The sequence below is a fragment of the Carettochelys insculpta genome, chromosome 4 (genome assembly GCF_033958435.1).
Source record: "Carettochelys insculpta isolate YL-2023 chromosome 4, ASM3395843v1, whole genome shotgun sequence".
NCBI classification, from domain to species: domain Eukaryota; kingdom Metazoa; phylum Chordata; order Testudines; family Carettochelyidae; genus Carettochelys; species Carettochelys insculpta.
Window position 1 is genome coordinate 111,288,284 of NC_134140.1, and position 21,433 is coordinate 111,309,716.

At 44.9% G+C, this 21,433-nt stretch overlaps 1 protein-coding gene across 2 annotated transcripts in view; it reads right to left on the reverse strand.

Moving 5' to 3' along the window:
• Nucleotides 1–14,128, reverse strand: part of TET2 (tet methylcytosine dioxygenase 2) — a 97,699-nt gene extending 83,571 nt beyond the window's left edge. The window contains exons 1-2 of one of the 2 annotated variants that reach the window (XM_074993491.1): nt 13,864–14,128; nt 6,769–6,825 (exon numbers count right to left, since the gene is read on the reverse strand). The gene's annotated coding sequence lies outside the window, so the exon portion shown is untranslated. The remainder of the gene's footprint in view (nt 1–6,768; nt 6,826–13,863) is intronic. The other variant, XM_074993490.1, reaches the window with a different exon arrangement.
• Nucleotides 14,129–21,433: the final 7,305 nt, after the last annotated feature.

Sequence of the window (21,433 nt, forward strand, 5' to 3'; positions counted from 1 at the left end):
GTCAGAAGAGAAAATTTATCTGCTTGAACATCCACCGTCTTCTCCAGTTTGCGTTTTATACCAGCATCTTGCTATTTTCTACCACACTCAGAATACAGGTCACCAGGCCTGGCGAGATACAGCACTGGCTGCCTGTTTCATAACAGACCTTATGAATTCTGGGCTAATGTTTGTAAACACTGTAACCATGTGCGCGCGGCCACGTGGAGAGGCATCAGAATGACCTGGAACTCCTACTTCAGAGGTAAACCTTGGCGCCAATACTAATGTAACTAAGCCAAGTAACTCTTTTTAACTCTGTCGTCGGTGTACTAGCGTTGCAGCTGTGTGATATAAAGCAGGAGGTTATTTGAAGGAGAAAGTGAATTTTTGCGTCCATATAGCGTATGTGAATATATATTTGTTTGTGTCCCCTCCTCAGATGTTAAATTAACAGGGCTGTGTATTACATTATCTTTTTCTAAAACCCTTAGAAATACTTACTTCTGCTCACAGAGAGACAATGAAACTTTGAACTTGCAGGTCTCTCTAATGCAGCCCTTTCAAAAGATAAAAACAAAATACCCATCCCCATCCAAAAATCCCCCAACATTCTAAACAGACAAAAAAAAAAAGGCAGTAAAGTAGCCCTTTAAACACTAACAAAATAATTTATTAGGTGAGCTTTCGTGGGACAGACCCACTTCTTCAGACCATAGCCATACCAGAAAGTTTCCATGTCAATTATGGACACAGATGACACATACGAAGTCTGCAGCATGTTGCTGTCTCTATGCTGTTGAAATTAAGACCACAGTTTAGGCGTTTGAGGAAGTAGCTCTAAATTATTTCTGTTTATCAGCAGAAGCTGCAAGAAGCTATAGCTATGGCCAGTACAAATGAAAGTCACAATAATTTCATTTCCTTTTAATGAAAGAGAAGCAATTACAGCTTCCCAAAGAAAGTTTCTTGGGCCCTAACCATGTGCTCAATCTTTTCCAATAAATAAAAGTGTGTGTGCACAGAGGGGGAGGAGGGACAAATAAGCAGTGTCCCCCCCGTAGTGACTCTGTTTCAAGTGCAGCTGTGAATCTCATTTGCCGTTGACCTTTGCTATGAGAACTGAGAACAGGACAAAGAGTTAAACTGTTACCAACCCCTGCTGAGTTTGCACTTCTCAGGCAATTTAAGTTTCTGTGGAGGGCTGGGGAAGGAAGAAAGAAATTAATCATGCTCCAAACCAAACCAAGGGGAAAAAAATTAAAAAAAAAATATTTCTCATTTGTTTTCTTGTAGTTATATCTTGTTATCTTAATGCAAAGTACAGTAGATAAATGAGTCCTTGAACTATGAACTAGTAAGGAGAGCTGTAAAAAGTCAATACCATTTTTAGCTCAGTAACTGGGAATAAGAGTTCTCTGTCTCTCTGCATAGCCTACAAGAGAGAATTTAATCCACTGACAGACAGCTATTTAAACCCCTGGTGTGTTATATTCCAATGGCCTGCTAAAATAAAGTAAGATGATGGCATTTCCATCCTAGCAATAAGGAGACTGTGGTGTTAAATGTTAGCATTCAATATTAGCAGCTCCAAACTAGTTACACTTTTCTGAAGTTCATCACTTTGAACATGAAATGCTCATCCATTTGCTAATTAAATAAATGGAAATGGAAAAAAGCATCCATTGGTTTTAGAATGTTTTTGAAATCTTGCTAAATTGTAAAGGTTACTGGAATTCCTAGTAGTCCTTGTGTCAAGCATTAAAGAAATCTTACGCGCTATCACAGGTAAATCCAACTAGCGCTGTCCAGCTCCCATTCTTTGTCAAGCAAGGAAGCGTCTATTTTTGGTTCACCACGGATGACCTCATTCTAAGCCCTAGTGTGAATGTTGCTTAATTTTAACATGAGAGATTAAAATGGAATTAGTTCATAAAATACCCTGACCAGTCAGCCCTGTAATGCGCAATGGTAGCTATCAGTAATTGGAAACCTAGACTGGAAATATGGATTTTGGGAATCAGCTAACACGGCTGACACTTGAAATACTGCACCCTCCCAACAGTTCCGTAACAGCCCCTAGGAATTCTGGGTCCATGTTTGTAAACAGTGCAGCCATGTGCGCACAATTCACGTGGTGGCTCAAGCCTTGCCAGATCTGAAAACTCTTACTGAGAAGCGGAGAGAAAAGTCTAAGCATATTTGTCTCAATCTCTTTCCGAAGGTATTGAAAGCAGAAATGGATCCCTAAGTCTGTCAAGTGAAACCCTTTTAACCTAGTGACCATTGACCTGAACAGCCTTTGTAGCAATAACTGTATGACTCATTCTCTACTTGAAAACTGTTTAAATCCTAAAGATACAGGAGACGCTTTTATTTTGCTTTAGGACACATTTCAAGAGTAATAACAATCTCTTGATAAGTGCAATGCAGACTAAAGTTTACAGATTAGACTAGCAGGATTACACCAAGAGGGTATATCTCCAAATTAAAACTAAAGAAGAGCCAAGTATCAATGTGGTGGATGAGTGGAATGAAGAGAGAGAGAGAAATGTGCCTGGGGCAATTCAGATTTCAGAAATAACAGATGACATTTAAAGGCCATTAGTGCTTTTAGGATTATGTTACAGACCCCTCCCTCTTACTCCTAGCCAGACTTGTATATGCTGCCTCCTGCATCAGAGAACATTTTTTACAACAAATAGAACTTGCTCTTTTGATGAGCTCAACTGCAAAGTATGACATTTGTGTGACGGTTCATGAGCTCCACTTGGCCTTAAAATTGATAAGCCAAGTCATGACATTCACATGATACCTCCAAGCAAATTCATGGGAACAGTGTGCCGTCTGGGAGACATTGTCTTGAGGGGAGGATTTACAGCTTTAAAGGTTAACGGGAATTATCGGTGTATCTTGATCATTGAACTGACTATACACTCATCTACCATACACTGCAATTAGCTGACACAACATGCTATTTTTAACTCAAAATAGCTCACTGAGAGAGTTTTTTTTTGTTATAGGTGTGCAGAAGCACTGGCAGTGAAATTGTGGTAGTTTTCTCTCCCTTCCCACCTCTGTTATCCCTGCTTCACCCAAAATGGGTTATTTTAGCTATTTTGCCATGCAAGTAATAGTCACCAGCAACCCCTCCTCCTAATGAAAAACAGTATTTAAGTACAACTTGCTGCGTCATTTTGTTTCAGAGCACTGCCAGCTTAAAACCACAGAACTTGTTCACTAAAGAATGCTGTGCTCATTCATGGACATAAAGAACTAATAAAAATTCACTTTGGAAATATGTAAAAAGTCATTTATTTCTGCTTCTAGTCTCCAGTTCCTAAAATTGCTAGTTCTGTTATCTCAGTGAGAACAATCAGTTATTTGTTAATGTTTGCTTGGACAGGAAGGAGGGTTAAGACAGTGGGACTCGGGAGATCTGGGTTCAGTTCCCTCTCTGCTACAAACTTTTTGTATGTACTTGAGTGAGCCATTTGGTGTTTAATCCAAAGATTATTGAAGTGAATATAAAGACTACCATTGGCTTCAATACACTTTGAATCATTGCCTTACCATAGTTCCCTTGGTTCCCAACTGCTGCCTATAAATTGCATCCCTTCTTTCCTACCTTTTGTTTGCTTTGTCTATTCATAATGCCAGAATTTTAAGACAGAAAGTTCTGTGATGTTGTTTGGGATTTCTAGGCCTCCTGTATTACCAACCTCAAGTGATTTTACTTTACATTTTGAAAATTTTCCAGAAAGGGATTGTCTGAGTCTTCCTCTGTAGCAATGCTTCTGGTGGGCTCTCCCCGCAAATTACTGAGACTCTGACAGTTTCATTGCCACCTCTCACTTTTTGACATCTACTGTATTGTATTAAGCAGGCCAACCCTTAATATTTACAGGGTTTATTTTTAAAGGAAAACCATGAACTTGAAATCTAGTCCATTTTTTAAAGTACTATAAGTAGTTTGAGCTACTACACCTGCCCTGAGTCCTTCTGTCCATTTCTTATTGACTAACTACATTTCCCCCATTTTACCCAAACAGAGTAACTTTTTTCCTCCCACACTGTCCTCACTGCTGAAGAATACAAGCAGCTGACTAAATAATGCCTCAGTTCTCCAAGCTGCTTTGCCTTTATGTACTGGTGGAGCCCCTCTGACATCAGTGGGATTCTGTGCAGTGTCATGTTTACTAGCACAGAACAATGTGCAGAATCACAGCCTGACTATACAGAGGAGACAGTACAACCATAGACTAGACAGTAGAAACCACAGAGTGCTGTCCATTGCAAAAATGCATTTCTTTCCCGCCTCACTTCTCTTTTAGTTATAATTCTCAGGTGTGACTTGTGAGCAATCGTAGACACAAAACATTCAGAAAGAAGTGTAATGGGAAGGTCCCACTTCCCATTATATGGACAGTGATAGAAGCTACATCTGATTTACTCTTCTAAAACCTCTTCAAAATCCTTACTATGACAAAGGTGATATACAAATAGAAAAGGGACAACTTTCATTTAATTAAAAAAAGCGACCTCTAAAGGGATCTGTTTCACTAACCCCCCTTAAGAGGAGAAAATGCATGTATGATTTCTCTTATTTTTGGTGGATGACCACCTGGATATCTCAGAGGAAATGCCATGTGTGCTTCCACACACTAATAGGTAGAGTGCTGAACATTTAGCACAAACTTCCTTTCCCCAAACTGTCTTAGTCATAAGTTAAATGCGTGTTAAAACCGGCCTAATTTATGATCCCTTTCACTCTCAGTTGTGCAGCTTTCACTCTCTAGACTTCTGTGATGTTGTCATTTCTGGACAGACAAGATCTGCATAACTGATGTTTTAAGAAAAGCAAGAACAAACAAAAAACTTAGTTAATTTAAAGAAACAATTTCCAGGGCTGCTTTAACATACTAAAAAGGACCAAGTGAAAGACAAAGTCCAATTTATTTTTCTTTTGCAAGTTCACTTTTAGGGAATTCTAAATCTAAATTCTGCCTGCATTTTAAACTTAAAGGCTGTCACAATTCTGTGGCCATTTTTTGGGGGAAGCAACTTCTGGTTTTAGTTCAGCAACAGAACATTTTCCTCACAAAATGTCCTTGCCATGCAAAGGGAAGTAAAGCAATTTTTACCCAAGAAGTAGTATGTAGTCATGCCTTTTTTTTTTTTTTTTGCTTACATAACAGCTGAAAGAGCTTTGTATGCTTTGGCAAGTATAAAAATTGTATAACTTCAAAGTATGGGACTTCAAACAAAAATGAAAGGGTACTGAAAGAAAACAGATTAAACAAAAGAAGTAGCAGAAACAAGAAAGCAAGGTAAGATCCAGGAGCCATTGCTACATCTAGCTCTAACTTGAGATAGAACACCAATAATAAAAGAACTGGATTATGCCTTATCAAGGACAATGCCATCTAAAACCATGATCTGACTCAATATTAAGACTGTACTCTTTTGCTTTTCTCTGCACTGGTGGCTCAAGAGGAGGAATTCAAATGCAGTACTCGCTCAAAAGAGAGATTTTCTATCTGCCCTCCTCCATAATCTTTCCCCTTCCTGCCTTCCTTTTCTACTCAGCTGCTGTGAAACTAACCTTGGCTGAAGAGAGACTAAAAAAGAAAACAAGACAAGCTCCTCTTCATTCATTGTGAAGAGTCTGAAGGAAACAGAACCAGAAGTTGGATGCTTTACAGAAAACTGAGCCAAGGAAATGAAGTGATAGATCAAAAGTATCAGTATGTAATGGTAAAGCACAACCACTGTAATTAAATTATGCAAGATATAAGCAACATAAAACAAATGAGGACATGCCACTAACTAACAGCAGAAATGCATATAATACTGAACATGGATTATTATATGTAGTCTGCTTCATGACAGCAAGACCCAGTCTCATCTGGATGAAATCAAAATATGCAGAAGGATCCTGCTGCTTGTAGGTTCAAGCATCAATTGCTTTCCTGTCCCCAAGAAAGAAAACATGCACCCTCGATCCATTTCCCAAAGCATGATATGATTTGGTCCCTCCACCCAGCCCACGCTCCTTGAGTGCTTGCTTGTGGAAAGTGGTCATGAAGGCTTTACAATTTTATCAGACACTAAAGACTAAATCCCTGCTTGAAGCTGGAGCTAATGTTTTCAGGATGAATGATACTTTAGGAACCTCAGCCAAAACCACTTAACAACATGCATGGTTTCACCAAAAGGCCTCTCTCTATTCTTCTTTAGACCATCACCTGTTTGGTAATTTTTTTTAAATCAAATATACAGTGAAATACAGAATCATAGGACTGGAACAGACCTCAAGAGGTCATCAACTTTAGTCCTCTGCACTAGTAGGACTAGTTATTTTCTAGATCACCCCAGACAGATGCTTGACATATGGGTGTATGTGCTATATCATCAATTTGGGGGGCTTTCAAAAGATTTATTTTTGTCTGCTTTTCTGGTAATCATCCTGGCAAACCAACAAAATAAGCACCACCTCTTTTAAAATATACTGAAGGTACTGTTTTTTTGGTTGAGCAAACAGAGTTGTCTACAGAACTTCTTTTGCTTTACTGAGAACTGAAACTTGCCTTACAGTGGTATTCGCTTTCGCAACAATAACGCTTCTCTGTGTGTCAACATGTCTCTAAGTAATAACTCCTTCCAAAAAATTTGATTTTATTCATTGTTGGTATCACTGAGCTCTTCATTTTTGTTCTGTAAAGATGGGATAGTTCATTCAAAAGCAATGAGTCATTCCAAATTAATGAAGAAAATATAACAATTTACCTTGGGATCCATGGATTGTTAAAAGCAGTACGTGGTGAAAGCTTCTGATGATGGAATCTTCACAGAAGAGGGAAGGGGGAAAAAATAGCCTCAAATTTAACACCTCTACAACATTTTAGGTCCTCTTGAATCTAAATATCAGCCAGCCCCAAGCAATTGTGCTTGCATGGCCTGAATGCAATCAAGACGGGGATGTTAGGGGGGGAACACATTTGGCCAAGTCTCCAATGTTACACAAAAGGCAAAGTTCAGACAAAGCCAACCCATTGTACTGCCCCACCCCCAGCAGATTCCAAAATTTACAACCATTATTTCCTTGTGAGGAGCAAAGATATTCCCGAGCCTCTGGCTGCAGTCACTGACAGTGCCAGGGCACTTTCTAGGAATTCTGGGATAGTATCTGTAAACACAATAAGCACGTGCACAAAACCACCTGGAGAGCCATCAACCTAACCTTCAAATATGTACCCACCTGACAAGCCAGTACATCAATGTTCTTGCAATGAAGCCAAATCAGTGACCAATATTGTTCTACTTATCGTGTCTCATGCCAAAACATTTGTAAGACTGATGGAATGCGGAGTGCTTAAGCATTATAAGCAGACGAGTCATTTTAATCTTAAGAACTGAAATGTAATACAGGTTGAACCTCTCTAATCCAGAAAACCCTAGTCCTGCCACACCCATAATTCAGCACTATTTTAGTTAGACAATTTATGGGTGTGGCCAAATTTCACGTGGTCCCATAAAGTTTTACAGCCACCAGTCCTGGCTCTCCATGATTTGTGCTGCAATTTATCTCAGTGTCTTCGAAGAGCCCAGTGAACAGTGGAAGTGTTGGTAATGTGCTAGACAATACTGACCTCCCGTGGTCTGGCAAATTCTCTCCTTTGGCACTGGTCAGGTCCTGAGGGTGCCACATTAGAGAGGTTCAACCTGCAGTGTGTTCAACGTGCACAGTAAGGAATACAGAGATAATTTTCAGGTAATTATCCTACTCTTACATACCAATGAAAAATTCGTGTCTAAACTTGAAGGGTCCCCTAGGATGTTTCTCTGCCAAAAGTACAAGTTTTCAAGGGCTTGTGCCAGTTTCCAAAATTGATGCAGGCTTAGAAATGGTATTGTTCAAGAAAGATACTTCTTACAATTTGATTACATCAACCTAGTTATTTAGAAACATTAAGGTGGCTGACCGGCACGCAGAGAAATTTCTTACTGAGCTTCTTAAAATCCACGTATAGTTATCTAACACATTCACCGCCTCACTACTTTTTCTCTAACACAAGAAGAGCACAGAATGCTCTTCCCAAACACAGTAGACTTGTTGCAAACTCAGCCCCTCTGGATCATTCTTTTAACTAGGCACCTCTCAGGTGCTATCACTCAAAAGCCAACTGTTGTTCTCACTTCCCCAATGTGCAAAGCATGCTTTTGGTGGTAAAATCCAGAAAGGTTTTCCAGTAAGTGGAGGTGTAAGACACTGTAGTGGAGAACCGGGAAACATTAACTTCTGCTTCATTATGGAAGCTTTAAGTCATCTCTTTGCTCTTCAACAAGGTCTATGAAACAAATGCAACTTTCGTACATTACATTTCTATGGTAATAGTATATGCAGATACCTTCTTAAAGCACACACAAATATGCTTCTGAAAACTTTAAAATCCCATTTAAAGTACTTACTTTTCCTTTCCTGTTAAACCTGACAAGATGGGCCTGTTACATTGCACAGGACAATGGAACTGAAATAATTTTCTTCATATATACAATTAAGTTGGAGGCTCAATCTTGCAAACCATTACTTGTGTCTGGACTTCGCTGGGTCTTCCCAGGGTGGCTATTCCACACACTACCACAACATACTATCTCTTTAACAGAGAATTCTCATCCCCACAGAACACTTTTCAAAAAAAGGCCTTGAAGTCTGCTAGGAGTGATAAGCTTTTGGAAGATGCATATGTAACCCACACACCTACTGGGTGTAGTTCACTGTCCCATGTAGTGGCACTTAGACCACTTAGAGAGAGAGGGAAAATGAGTCTCCTCTAGAGTCCTAGCCGACAGCCTGGCTTCTAGCTCAAGCTGTAGAGGCTCTTACACACTAAGCTCCAGAAATCCCAGGTTGGGTTGTGCCTGTCAGCATCAGACATGGAGAAAAGTATATGCCAGACTTTGAAAGTAACAAATCTAACTGTTGCTTAAGAAAATCCAAGGGAGCTTTAAAGCATCACACTTTAGAACATTTTAAAGTCCAAAATTCTTCATTAAGTGATTGGTTGGGCTTTCTTCTAAGTCAGTGCACTTTTTAAAAATGTGAGCCAAACTGGGAGTCTCTTCTCCCCCACTTTTAAAAACTGAGTTCATTTCATTGGGATGATCTTGAAATGAAACACATCAAAACTTTAAGAAACTTTTATTCCTCACCCCACCCTCACACCAGAAGAATTTCTAGTCTTTTGAAAATGAACAGCTCTTTATTTCTAGTCAGTGGATCCCTGATTACCCTTGGGATATAGCCCAGCTGCTATTCAAGTTCATAGTTTCATTTCTTGTCCTCAGCTGTCCTTGTATGCACTGAACAATTCCCTGAGATTATGGTAATTGACTCAACCCTATCACCTTTGTGAGATCCCAACCCTTCTGTCGCCTCCACCCCACATGGGTCACTGAGAAGACCACTACTCTTGGTACATTCTAGTTCTTGTTCCTTGTGTCAGCAGTATACTAGGCAAGTTATATATGCACTCAATCATCTGAAAAAAAAATATACCAATTGAGCCGCGATTTATTTCTCAAAACACATTCAACATACTAAAGGACATTTTTTCCCCTGAAGAAAGTTAAACAGATAAGTGGGTGGTTGATGTAATAAACTCTACAGGATCAGAATGCTGCTGCAAATGATTGAGGCACATAATTCCTATTTGGCTGCCAGCCATGATGCAGTCCTGTGCTGTATCTCTGGTTCAGACAATAGTCTTTTATTTTCCCTTCCCTTCTGAATCATAGTACATCCCACTCCACTTTGGAATCAGAGACTCCAGCACATAGCCTTTCTAAATGATGTCACAACACTCACTGCTGGCATAGCGCCTTAACAACAAATCGGAGAGCTGAGCTATGTAAATATTGTATATTATTTGGCAAAATCATTTGTGGTTGTGCTCTCCCGCACACTTTCCAAGATAACCACCAACTTTACTTGACACTTGGCAACTTTATTCAACCACTTCAGTGTTCCAGTTGTAAAGTGCTGGCTTGCAAGAAGTTTTGCTGCTGTTACTACAACGCTGGAGCTACTGTGTGGCACTCAAATGACTGCAGAACAGGGTTAGGTTGATAAGCCAGAATTTGAGCTCCTCCAAAGTTTTAGCTTGAAAAATAGGTTCTTTAATAAGAGATCACTTCACATGTAACTGATCAAATGATTTAAACTGAGTGTGTACACATTCTAAATGGCAGCGCAGTGGTTTTCTGATGAACAAAAGTAATTTAGAAGAAATCAAATACGAAACGTTCCCAAAGCACTAAAAAGTTTTGGTAACATTCACTCAATTTAATAAAACACGTATTGAAAGTATCTATGCACATTTATTTTGAAACATGCTTTGTTTTTAGGATGTTTTAGAGATCACTGTTTATCAATGATCAGCTAGGGAAGGAAGTCCAAAGAGTTCAAGAAGAAACTGCAGTATGCCATGTGACAACAGTCCAGATTAAGTGTAACTGGCCCCTTTCTTGTTGTGGCCACTGAAAATTCCAGTTTTGTGTGTAAATAAATAAATAAATTCTGAAACTGCCCTGATTTGTCACATTGAAACCAGACATTTATGGCCTAACACAGTAGTAGTGACAACAAGAGACCTTGGAAATCTCTCTGTCATAACAGTGTCTGGGCAAGCACACGTTACTTGCTCTTTAAACAATGTTGATGTGCCAAAGTCTAGGACCATGCGCACCATAACAAAACAATACCAATTCCTTTGGCTCTTGGCCAGGAACCAATACACTGCCAAAATCCTAGTACGTAAGTCTTACTATTAACCACAGTGTGGTAGATTTATGAATCTAAGTAACAAAAATGCCTCTCTTCCCTTCCACTCCTTCCTGCCAATATTTTTTAACAATTAGTTCAGTATGTGAAAGGTTCTGAACTGGGCAACACACACCACTAATCTCAGAGGTCCTTGAAGTCACTGAGATAATTCTGAGGAACTCTTCACCAAACAAAATTGTTTTACACTGAAAGATTTTTCAAATGCAAGGAAGAATGAAAAAGACAACCAATTCAACAAATTAATCACTAATTTTCTCCCCAGCCTAGCTGGTGGATTTAGACTTTTGTATGGATTTCTCTGATTTTTTTTAAATAAACATAATATTCCTTTAGCATGTAGGGAATAGAATTAATGTATTGCCCATTGGAGAACTATTTTTCCCCTAATTATTTTATTTTACTTTTTCTCTAGGGAAGTAACAGTGATGCCTGTGGGTAACGTGTGTGTTACCTGTAGATTATGTGCGTTATCAAAATATAATGTTCCACACAAAATAATGAAAAAAGCTTTATTTGCTTGAAAATTAGATACTTTCGTAACATAGAAATGAAGGGAATAATCTGCAACAGTAGAAAGCTTTCAAGGAGAGTAGCGAGCACATTGAAATATTATAGGCCTGAGAAGTGAAGAGCTAAAAGGCAGCATTTCTTTTTGACGTTAGATTGTGCATATGTGCAGTTATCAGAGGGGTAGCCATGTTAGTCTGGATCTGCAAAAACAATGAGAAGTTCTGTGGCACCTTGCAGACTAACAGATATTTTGGAGCATAAGCTTTCGTGGGCAAAGACCCTCTTTGTCAAATGCAAATAACATATGAACAATTGAATGGATTGTACTTTCTGTTTTTTTCCTTGGGTGGAATATGTTGCTTAGGTGTTGAGAAAGATGGGGCAATACCCATTTAAAAATAAAACTATAATTGCAAGCAGCAATAAGAACCTGTCAATAACTGTGCAAACTTTCAGAGAGGTAGCCATGTGTAGTCTGTTTCAGCAAAAATAATGAAAAAGTTCTGTGGTACTTTAAAGATTAACACATTTATTAGAGCATAAGTTTTCATGCCCACACAAGCTTATGTCCTAATGAATTTGTCTAAGTTGCCACAGGACATCTTGTTTTTGCTAATGACTGTGCTTATCTTCTGGAGACATAGCATATAGCATCCCGTTAATCTGCAAAAGCAGCTCATGTGATGGGTATTCACTGTGTAAAACACATTTGCCTAACTCCTCAAAGATAAAGTAGAAGAATGATTTACAAGTGAATTGTTCAAACAAACAGTTTTGGGGGTGTAAGTTTAAAAGGTGGCATATGTGGGTTTCCTCTCACTTTTTGATCATCCACATCACCTAACTGAAACTTATTCATGACTACTAACACCTCTCTGAGTTTCTTTTACAAACATGCCCTGTTTTGCAATTCACAGCCTCTAATGCAAGTGCCATTGTGGAATACACATGCAAATACACAAATACTATACATGCTATGCCTTCCACTGCAGTAAGTCAACCTGCCATTAAAATGCAAATATAATGGCCCCATTAGCCAGTAAACAACCACCATGCACCTGCTTTTACTGAGAATGACTCTTCATCTCTGAAATTCGTAAGTTTCTGTTTTTAAGATAAATTATACAACTACAGTGCTGTTCACTGTTCCTTTTTTCAGTTGCTTATGTAGTGGTATCATGGTGTGCATTTACACACACTCCATCGTGGGGAGAAAAAAAATCTCATTATGAGATCTTTAGTTACAACATTTCAGTGGAAGCCTGTTTTGTACACCTCATCACTTTTCTCCCCTACTTTACACATGGAAAAGGAAAACTGCTAAGTGGAACAAGAGCTAGGTCAATTTCCAAGAATCAGAGAGCAAGCAAAGAAGCCACCTTTTCACCAAGGGTAGGAAAATGACGGCTGGTTGCATGAGTAATGGTCTGATACTGATAAATACATCAGCAGCATACAGTGATGTCAAGTCTCAAAAATCACGTTCTGGGTTTTTTCTATCAGCGTAGGTACCTGCCTTACCTCGCTAAGGGTAATTTTTACCTGATGTGCCTCATAAAGCATTTTGTCTTAGTTACACTGTGTAAGTGACTCCGATCAGGCGATCTAACAAGGCTGGCAACGTGTGTTGCAGATAGCAAAGAAAAAGGAAGGCCTGGCTACCCGCTCTTCTCCATTTCTCTCTTTCTCCCCTAGGATTGGGTTTTATTTGCTTCAGCGCCGCTGACCTTGCAGTCCTCAAACTCCACATTTCTCTGCCCCCCTTTTCTCCGCGCCTGCCTTTGTGTCTGCCTGTCACTCACCGGCAACCCCAATGAAAGCTCATTCACCAGAAGCACAAAGCTAGAAACCAGACTTTCCACGTACCATTCCTTTCCCAGCTAGTCCCCCCCACGAGCCAGAAAGCCCGGGCTGTAGGCACCGGCTCTGCTTTGAGCCGAGTTTTCTTTTTGTCCAAAGAAACTATTCCTGCCCCCCACAACACCCGACGCTCCTATAAACAATAGGCTGAAGTTAGAGGCAGCAAATCCACCCCGGCTCCCACAGTCCCCCCGGGGAAACCCCCCTGAGCAGAACACAGGAACCCACTGCAGTCCCACAAGCCTGGGGGGCGCCGGGGGAGGGGGGTCTCTTTAAGGAGCACAGTACAATTCAGTGACAGGACAAGGAGGACACCCGGGGGCAGGGGGCAGTAGCCCCAGCAGCAGCTGGGAAGCGGGCTCAGCCTGGAGTCTCTCGTGCAAAGATGAGGAACACGTTCCTGCTTGGGCAACTGAGGGAGCCCGCTCGCCCGGCGGCCGCGGCGCGGGGGAAAGTTTGGGCGGCGCGGCGCGGCCCGAGGGGGGAAGCCCCCAGCCCGCTCGCTTGGAAACATCTTTTAAAAACTCTATTTGTCAGCCATGTTGGAGAAGCGCCCGTAAAAGAAACCTGTCAGCCCCCTCGCTCTGCCTGGGAGCGCGGCGCCCTGCCTGCCGCTGCCCCGCCGCAGGCCGGGGAGAGTCCCGTGGCGCGAGGAGCCCCGCTCTGACCTCTCGACGTCCCTCAGCCTTGCAGCGGTCCGGCGAACCCAGCCTGCTCCCCGGCTGACAACTCCTACAGGGCAGCCATCTTGCTTCCTTCTGCTCCTTTACGAAAGCAACCCGAGCCTCCGCATCAATATTCATAAGGCCCCGCTGACGTCTCTTCGCAGCACTCCGCCAAGCCCCGTGTCGCTGCTCCCCGGCTCCTGGCAGCGGGCGTGACTCGCATGTGAACGGGTTCCGCCGCGCCGTGGGTGCTGCGGCAGCACTGCCCCTCCCGGCGGGCTCGGGCGCTCCAACTCTCCGCCGAGGCTTCCCACACAAAGCCTGGCAATGTTTTGGGGGCTGTGCAATTGGCTGAGTAGTGGCAGGACAGGGCTGCCCTGAAGGTGCGGAGTGGAGTCCAGAAAGAGAAGGGCCTGGATGGTTCATTGTGTGCGTGTGTATGTACCCGCGTGTGCGCACGTGTGTGCATGTGCGTGCATGCGTGTGTGCATGTGCATATGCGTGCGTGTGTGTATGTGCGTGCGTGTCCATTCGTGTGGCTGTGTGTTGTTGTTGTTGTTGTTGATGATGATTTCCCGGATCGTTGACGTGTCCCTTTCCAAACCGGGTGGCCGGAGAAGCTGACACCCCACCGTCCTGTGTGGGTGATTGCATCCCTCTCCCCATGCCTTGTTTGGGGACCTCTCTTGGTTGGCAGCCTACTCCCCAGGCTTGTGGGGAGGGGTGCTTATCTGTTCCCCCTTCTATTTCCCCTTCTAAGGCATTAGCTCCTGCTTCTGTGCCTTTTCGCTGGATGGCGGAGGAGCCTACAGGAGGTGCTTCCTCCCGGTTGATGCTGTTGCCCTTCTGCCCTGTGGCTACAACTGTGACTACCACTACTGAGTCTATTACCACTGCAGCAGGCATGGGTAGGGACCCTGCTGCTGCCATGGCTTCCACCTCTACCGCCCTCCGGTGGGTTGGGGAGGGGGTTGGAGCTCCTTAACTGGAAGAAAGGGTGAGGGGGGAAAAAACAGGTCAAGAGCCTCACCTGGCCCGCTCCCCCCACCCGCCTTGGCCCCCTGCTATTGACTGCAGCTTCTCTTCCCCTGCTGTTCTCTCCACCAGCTCCAGGGGCTCCTATCCCCCAGTCCCCGCAGTGTACGCCCAAATGGCCACAGTTTCACTGCCTACTCCCTGCTGGCTGGTCCTCCACTACCAACGTAGGGGGCTGGGCACTTGTCAAGGGAAGTAGAACAATCAGAATGGGCTCGGCAGCTTTCCCTTGGTATGGAAAGGGAGGAGGTCACTGAGCCTTTTGCCTTGCTCCCTGAGCAAACCTAGTGGGTAGAGCCATGGCATGCCAGAATACTTCCCTGAGGAGTCCTTAGGGGGGTGCCCTTGGCTCTTTGTCATCTGTGCCACCGATCGGTGTGGAGGTAGATACTGCTTTGGTTGTGTAGAGAGTGGACTCTGTGTCAGTGTGTAGGGACTTTAACTCCATCTATAAGACAGAGGCCCTGGATCCTCCCAAGAGGAGGATAATTCTCTGCCTGTGGGCCTCAGTTGGGCTTGTCATTTTATTATACTGCCCTCTCTCCCTCCTTTCCTAGGTTTCCACCCCCGCTTTTCACCTGTGGTGTGGCCCTGTTTTTCTTCCCTTACCGAGGTGCAGATAGCACCCCACCTGAGGCCAACAAGCGCGTTACTCAGGTGCTGCAGGTGTACTGTCACTCCCTGGTGGAGGTCTGGTGCAAGTACCCAGGTGATGTATCCACTTTCACTTTTCTCTGGGTGGATGTTGATTGGTTGTGCTACTCCTGGTTGGGCCGCGTGTATTTATCTCATTTCCACCTTTTGTGGGCCCACTCCACCAGTGTCTGGCGTCCCCATTCTCAGACCACCATTTCATGGCTGTGACAACTTCTCTCTCCAAGGAGAGGCTGGGTCTGTTTTATTGGCATTTTAATAACCACTTGCTGGAGGACATAGGCTGCATGGCATCCTCCTAGGAGTTATGGCTGGCCTGTGAGGGCAGAGCAATGCCCTTCACTTGACGGTAGAATGTGTGGAAGGTCAATGCCCAGTTCTTCTCCTGTGACTATAGCAGGGGCCAGCCGGTGGAAGGATGTGGTTATACAGCAGCTGGAGAGAAGAGGTATCTGGCAGCCAGCCCTGCAGCTCTGTCCCTCTGCTGAGCATGTCAGGCGAAGCAGGAGGCACTCCTAGCTTTCCAGGACCATCAGGGTTTTTGTTCAGTCATGCATCTCTCTCTTTTGGGAGATGGAATGAATCTCCCCCTTCTTCTATGCCCTGGAGAAAAGGGCGTGGCGTGGAGGTGTTAAGGAGCATGTCACCTGTCTTTTGGCAGAAGATTACACCTCTGTCATGGATCCAGTGGCAATGCGCAGGAGAACTAGAGCTAACTAAACCTGCCTTTTCTCCCTGGATGTGACTGATACTGATGCCTGCAGGTTGCACTGTGATGGACTCCCAATGACTAGCATGGGCAGGAGCAAAATGTGAGGGGAGGAAAAGGGGACATGTGGCCACCACCAGACATCATGGGTAGGAGGGACAAGAGTCCCCAGATGGCCTGGGAGAATTCGTAGGGGTGGCGGGAGCTGGTGCCCACAGGATGGATCACTCCCCCTCCCCACAGTCACTGGTGGTGTGGAGAAGTGGAGCAATGAGGCTTCACTTCCCTAACTGCATTGCTTGTGGGAGGGGCAGTAAGTAGAGTTTTGCTTCTTCTTTGCCCACTGCTGCTGCAGCTTGCCAGGGGGGGGCAACCCCCACTGCTGGCATCAGACCTGTGCTAGTCATCTGGGCTATGGTGTGGGTGGGGAGGAGAGACAGGATGGGCTCAGAGCAAGGGCAGAGAAGGAACCAAAGAATGGAGGGGGCAGGGAAGAGTTGGGATATGGGGCAGTGGGGCAGTTGCACCAGCACTCCCATGGATGGGGTGGGGCAGGGAGGACTCACTTGAGGGGTCTGGTCACATGGGCAGTTCCCCCCCATGTCCTTCCTCACCAGTCACCCCAGTGCATGAGTGATTGGGACCAGCTGGAGCCGCCTCTCGCTCTGACCAAATCCTCAGAAGCCCTCCATCTCCTGCCCACTAATAAGTCACCAGGTGTGGATGGGCTGACAATGGGGTTCTACTGTGCATTCTGGGACATCGTTGACCCAGAACTTGCCATTGCCTGGGCCAAGGTCTTATGGAGCTGAATTCTTCCCCATCATACAGGCAAGCTGTGCTCGCCTTGCTGCCAAAGAAGGGAACCTCTGTGGTGCCTGTCCCATCTTGGTCCTTAGCATGGACTACAGGGTCATAGGAAAGGCCATCTTGCGCACAGGGGTCTGTGCTGGTTGACATGGTTCACCCCCAACCAGACCTACGCCATCCTGGGCTGTGCCATCTTTGATGATCTTCATTTGATTAGGGACCTCCTAGAGTTCAGTAATAGGGATACTCTGTCATTTGCCCTCCTGTCTCTGGGCCAGGAGAAGGCATTTGATAGTGTGAACTACTGGCATATCCTGGGTACTCTGTGGGCATTTGGCTTCATACCCTGATTTCAGGGTTTTCTCCAGGTACACTTCCACAGAGCTCAACTGGACCCTGACCAAACCTGTCAGCTTCAGGGGTGCAACCAGGCTGTGTGCAGTAAGTCTCAGAGGCTGCTCCTCCCTCCCCAACTCATGCCCTCTCTTCCTTTCCCTGCTCTGCCAATGCCCTGCCTTCTCCCCGCCCCCGCTCGCTGCTTCTGGCAGAGGTGCTGCACCACTTCTGTTGGGTGCAGGAGCAGTCTTCCCCTTCCCCTGCAGCAGCGCAGCCTAGGAGTAGCACTTTCAGGCTGCATTGCTGTGTGGGAGGGGCAGGACTTCTCCTGTAGTCATCAGAAGCAGTGCAGCGCTCATGATGGATGCAGGGGTGCATGTGCACCCCCGCACCCCCCACATGTCACCTAAGGTCAAGCTAGCTGTGTTCTGTGGCCATGGAGCCCCTCCTCCTCCATATCTTTTATAGGACAGGAACAATGACAGGGTTGGTGGTCTGAGAGCTAGAGTTGAGGGTGATCCTACCAATGATATTCTTCTCTTGGTGCAGGACCCAGGACCAGGGGTTAACTAGGTCATGAGCTCTGGCCTTATGGCTGGGGATGGGGGGCAGGTGAACTCCCTTCCACCCACACATTAAGCTACTGGGTGGAGCACAGATCCACTGCTCCAGCTGAGCATTTATCTTTCCACCACCCATCTGTCCCCGCCAAAGAACTGGCAAGATTTGCAGGGCAGGGTGCCTGAGTGGCTACGGAGATGGTCAGGCTGCTTTCAGTGCAATTTCCTGTGAGGGAAGGTGCTGGTGTTCAACCAAATGGTCCTGTCCATACTCTGTCACTGGCTCAACACTCTGAGTCCAACCCTGGCTACCTGGACCCAGCCCAACAAGTTAGCTCTAGAGTTCTTTCAGCCTGGACTGCACTGGATTGCTTCAGGGATTTTTAGTCTTTCCCAGGAGGTGGGAAGGCGGGGCTTGGTCTGCCTTCGAAGTCAGGTCTATATCTTTCACCTCCAGGCCCTGCAGAGACAACTTTATGGTGCTTCAATATAATTGGCAGCTCTCTTTAATTCATCTGAGATGTTTTCTGAGACCTCCCTGAGATGCTGTTCTTCTACCAGGTCCTCCTCCAGAACTGGAAGTTGATTGTGATGACAGCTCCATGTTAGTCACTGAGGGGGTAGCTGTCCTCATGGAGCCTCTGCCACACAATCCTCAGCTTGGTATGTACTCGCATTAGTGCATTGGAGGTTGGTCCTTGGAGGAACTCTGGAATCTGAGACCCCCTGATCTAGGACTGGAGAGACCCCCTGGTGCTTGATTTGCATATGGGGCTCTCCACCTCTCATGCTCCACAGTACGTACACTAGTAGCTGAGGGAAGCTGTACCATACCTCCTATCTCCCTGGCTTTACTTGACTGGATATGTTGGAGGGTGTTCCCCACCTACCCCCACCCGTGGCCTTCAAGATCTTTTTACCAGGCCCCCTGCCCTGAGAACCTCCCCTCTCCCCAGCCTCATCCTCCCCATAACCCAAGCCAGCTGTGCAACGTGCAGACAGTTCACTTCCAAATTGCACCAAAGATGCATTTGTATGTGCCTGTGCTCCACACTTTTCATTTCATCACCCTTTTGCCCCACTCCAGTTCCAGGTGTATGGGCCATTTGTGGAGGATGGGAAGCACTGATGGATCAGCCTCTATTCCAGTTTGGTTCCACAGCCCATCAGGGATATCAGCTGGTCATTCCTCCATGGAGCCGTAAGTATGATCATGTACTTGGTGCACTTCAACCCCATCCCTGATGTCTGACTTTTTCACAGTGTGCAGGAGACCCTGGTACACTTCTGTCTGAAGTGTGCCAGGATGCAGCCCCTTTTTCATCTCCACCAGGACTCTCTCCTCAGGTTCTGGCTTCACTTTTCCCTACATCTCCTGATTTATGCTAACCCTGTCCATGGTCCCACAGAGAGGTGAGACCTCCTCGTCAGCCTTCTCCTGGTGCTTGCCAAAGTGGCTATTTATAAAGCCAGGAAGAGAATGTTAGATCAAGGAGATGCTGTGTGACTGTGGGACCTACCTCCAGTCCTCCCTTTGATCATGCATCCAGGCGGAGTTCCTCTAGATACCATCCCCTGGCTCCCTGTGAGGAGCAGTGGGTGCTGTCTGGGGTTCTCTCTTAAATGTCCCACTCTAAGGCTACGTCTACACGTGCCCCAAACTTCAAAATGGCCACGCAAATGGCCATTTCGAAGTTTACTAATGAAGCGCTGAAATGCATATTCAGCGCTTCATTAGAATGCGGGCGGCCGCGGCACTTCAAAATTGAGGCGGCTTGCCGCTGCGCGTCTCGTCCAGACGGGGCTCCTTTTTGAAAGGACCCCGCCTACTTCGAAGTCCCCTTATTCCCATGAGCTCATAGGAATAAGGGGACTTCGAAGTAGGCGGGGTCCTTTCGAAAGGGAGCCCCATCTGGACAAGACCACGGTGGCAAGGCGCGTCAATTTTGAAGCGCTGCGGCCGCCCACATTCTAATGAAGCGCTGAATATGCATTTCAGCGCTTCATTAGTAAACTTCAAAATGGCCATTTGCGTGGCCATTTCGAAGTTTGGGGCACGTGTAGACATGGCCTAAGGCACATTAGGCACATTAACCTCACTTGTGCCTGTGTTTTCTTATTAGTTGCTTTTTCCCCAAAATCACATGTGGCCCTGGTTCAGTCTCTCCTTCTTTTAGGAGCTGGGGGGGAGGTCCTTCAGTGTGTGGTGAAGGGGCAGTGTCATTATGCTCCAGCTCCCAGTGTGGACTCAGCTTGGATGTGAACTGGCTTGATTGTGCCGAAGGTGCTTCTACATTGCTAGATGTCCTAGAATGCTCAGACACTGTACATCCCTACTGAAGATTCCCACACAAAGTCTGGCCGTATTTTGTGGGTTATTCAGTAGATGAGCAGTTAGAGAACAGGGGTGCCCTAAAGCTATGGAATGGAGTCCAAAAAGAGAAGGGCCTGGATAGTTTGCCTCAGTATTTTTTTTTGGTGGTGGTGTTCAATGCTTTGCTCCCTCTGCTGCACTGCAGCAGCACTGACAATAACTGTGGAGAAAGTCTCATGTCAGCTCCTTCCTGGCACTCAGAAAAGGCACATCAGGTGCCACAGAAAATTTTTCTCCTACCCGCATTCTAGATCATGCTAGATGCTCTCATGCTCTAATTAGGACTATCCCATCTTTGTAACTTCTTGCCAGCCTCATTGCCTCTCAGCTATTCCTCCCCAAAATTTCCACATGCAGTTTTCTTCCAGAATACATTGGTCATAAGCATGGGCAGTGTGCTTGGTTTTAATAACCGTTAAAAGTCATTGAGTCATCCTTTCCCCCCACACACTAGCCAGTGCCCACCTCCTGTTTACTCTGGCCAGCTGATCTGCAGAGGGAGGATGACAGTCACCTTCCAAATAACAGAACTTTAACGTCTTCCCTCTGACTTTCTCCTTAAACATCTTGTGACCACAATAAAAATAATAATGGCTAATGTGTTACCTTGCCTCTTCCACAAAAAAGCCTTGTCTTCTCAACATTCTGGCCCCTGTGCTAAAGTGATGACTCTGGAGATAATTAAGACACAGAGAAAACTAGACAGCTGGCAACATTGGTTAAATACACAGTCGCTTTCATGCATCTTTAAAATCTGTAACTTAAGTGACATTGGTTGCTTTCTTTGTGAGCAAGACTGATTGTAGCACTCAGAAATAATAAGTTTATTTTTCACAGCTAGAGGAAATGATTCCATGTGCACTGATTGCTTGAATGCTGGAGCCAAATTCTGCTTTTGATGACTTGTGCAATACCACTTACATCAATGGGCTTCTGTAGGAGTAATCAAAAATGAAATTTGGCCCTTGAGGATTTCTTTTAAAAGAGTAAGTCCCTGATTACTTCAAGGCTCAATCCTGCAAACACATAGCCATGTAAGACTTACCTATCACATGAGTAATCTCACTGAGTTCATGTCACAAAAGCAGCAGTTAG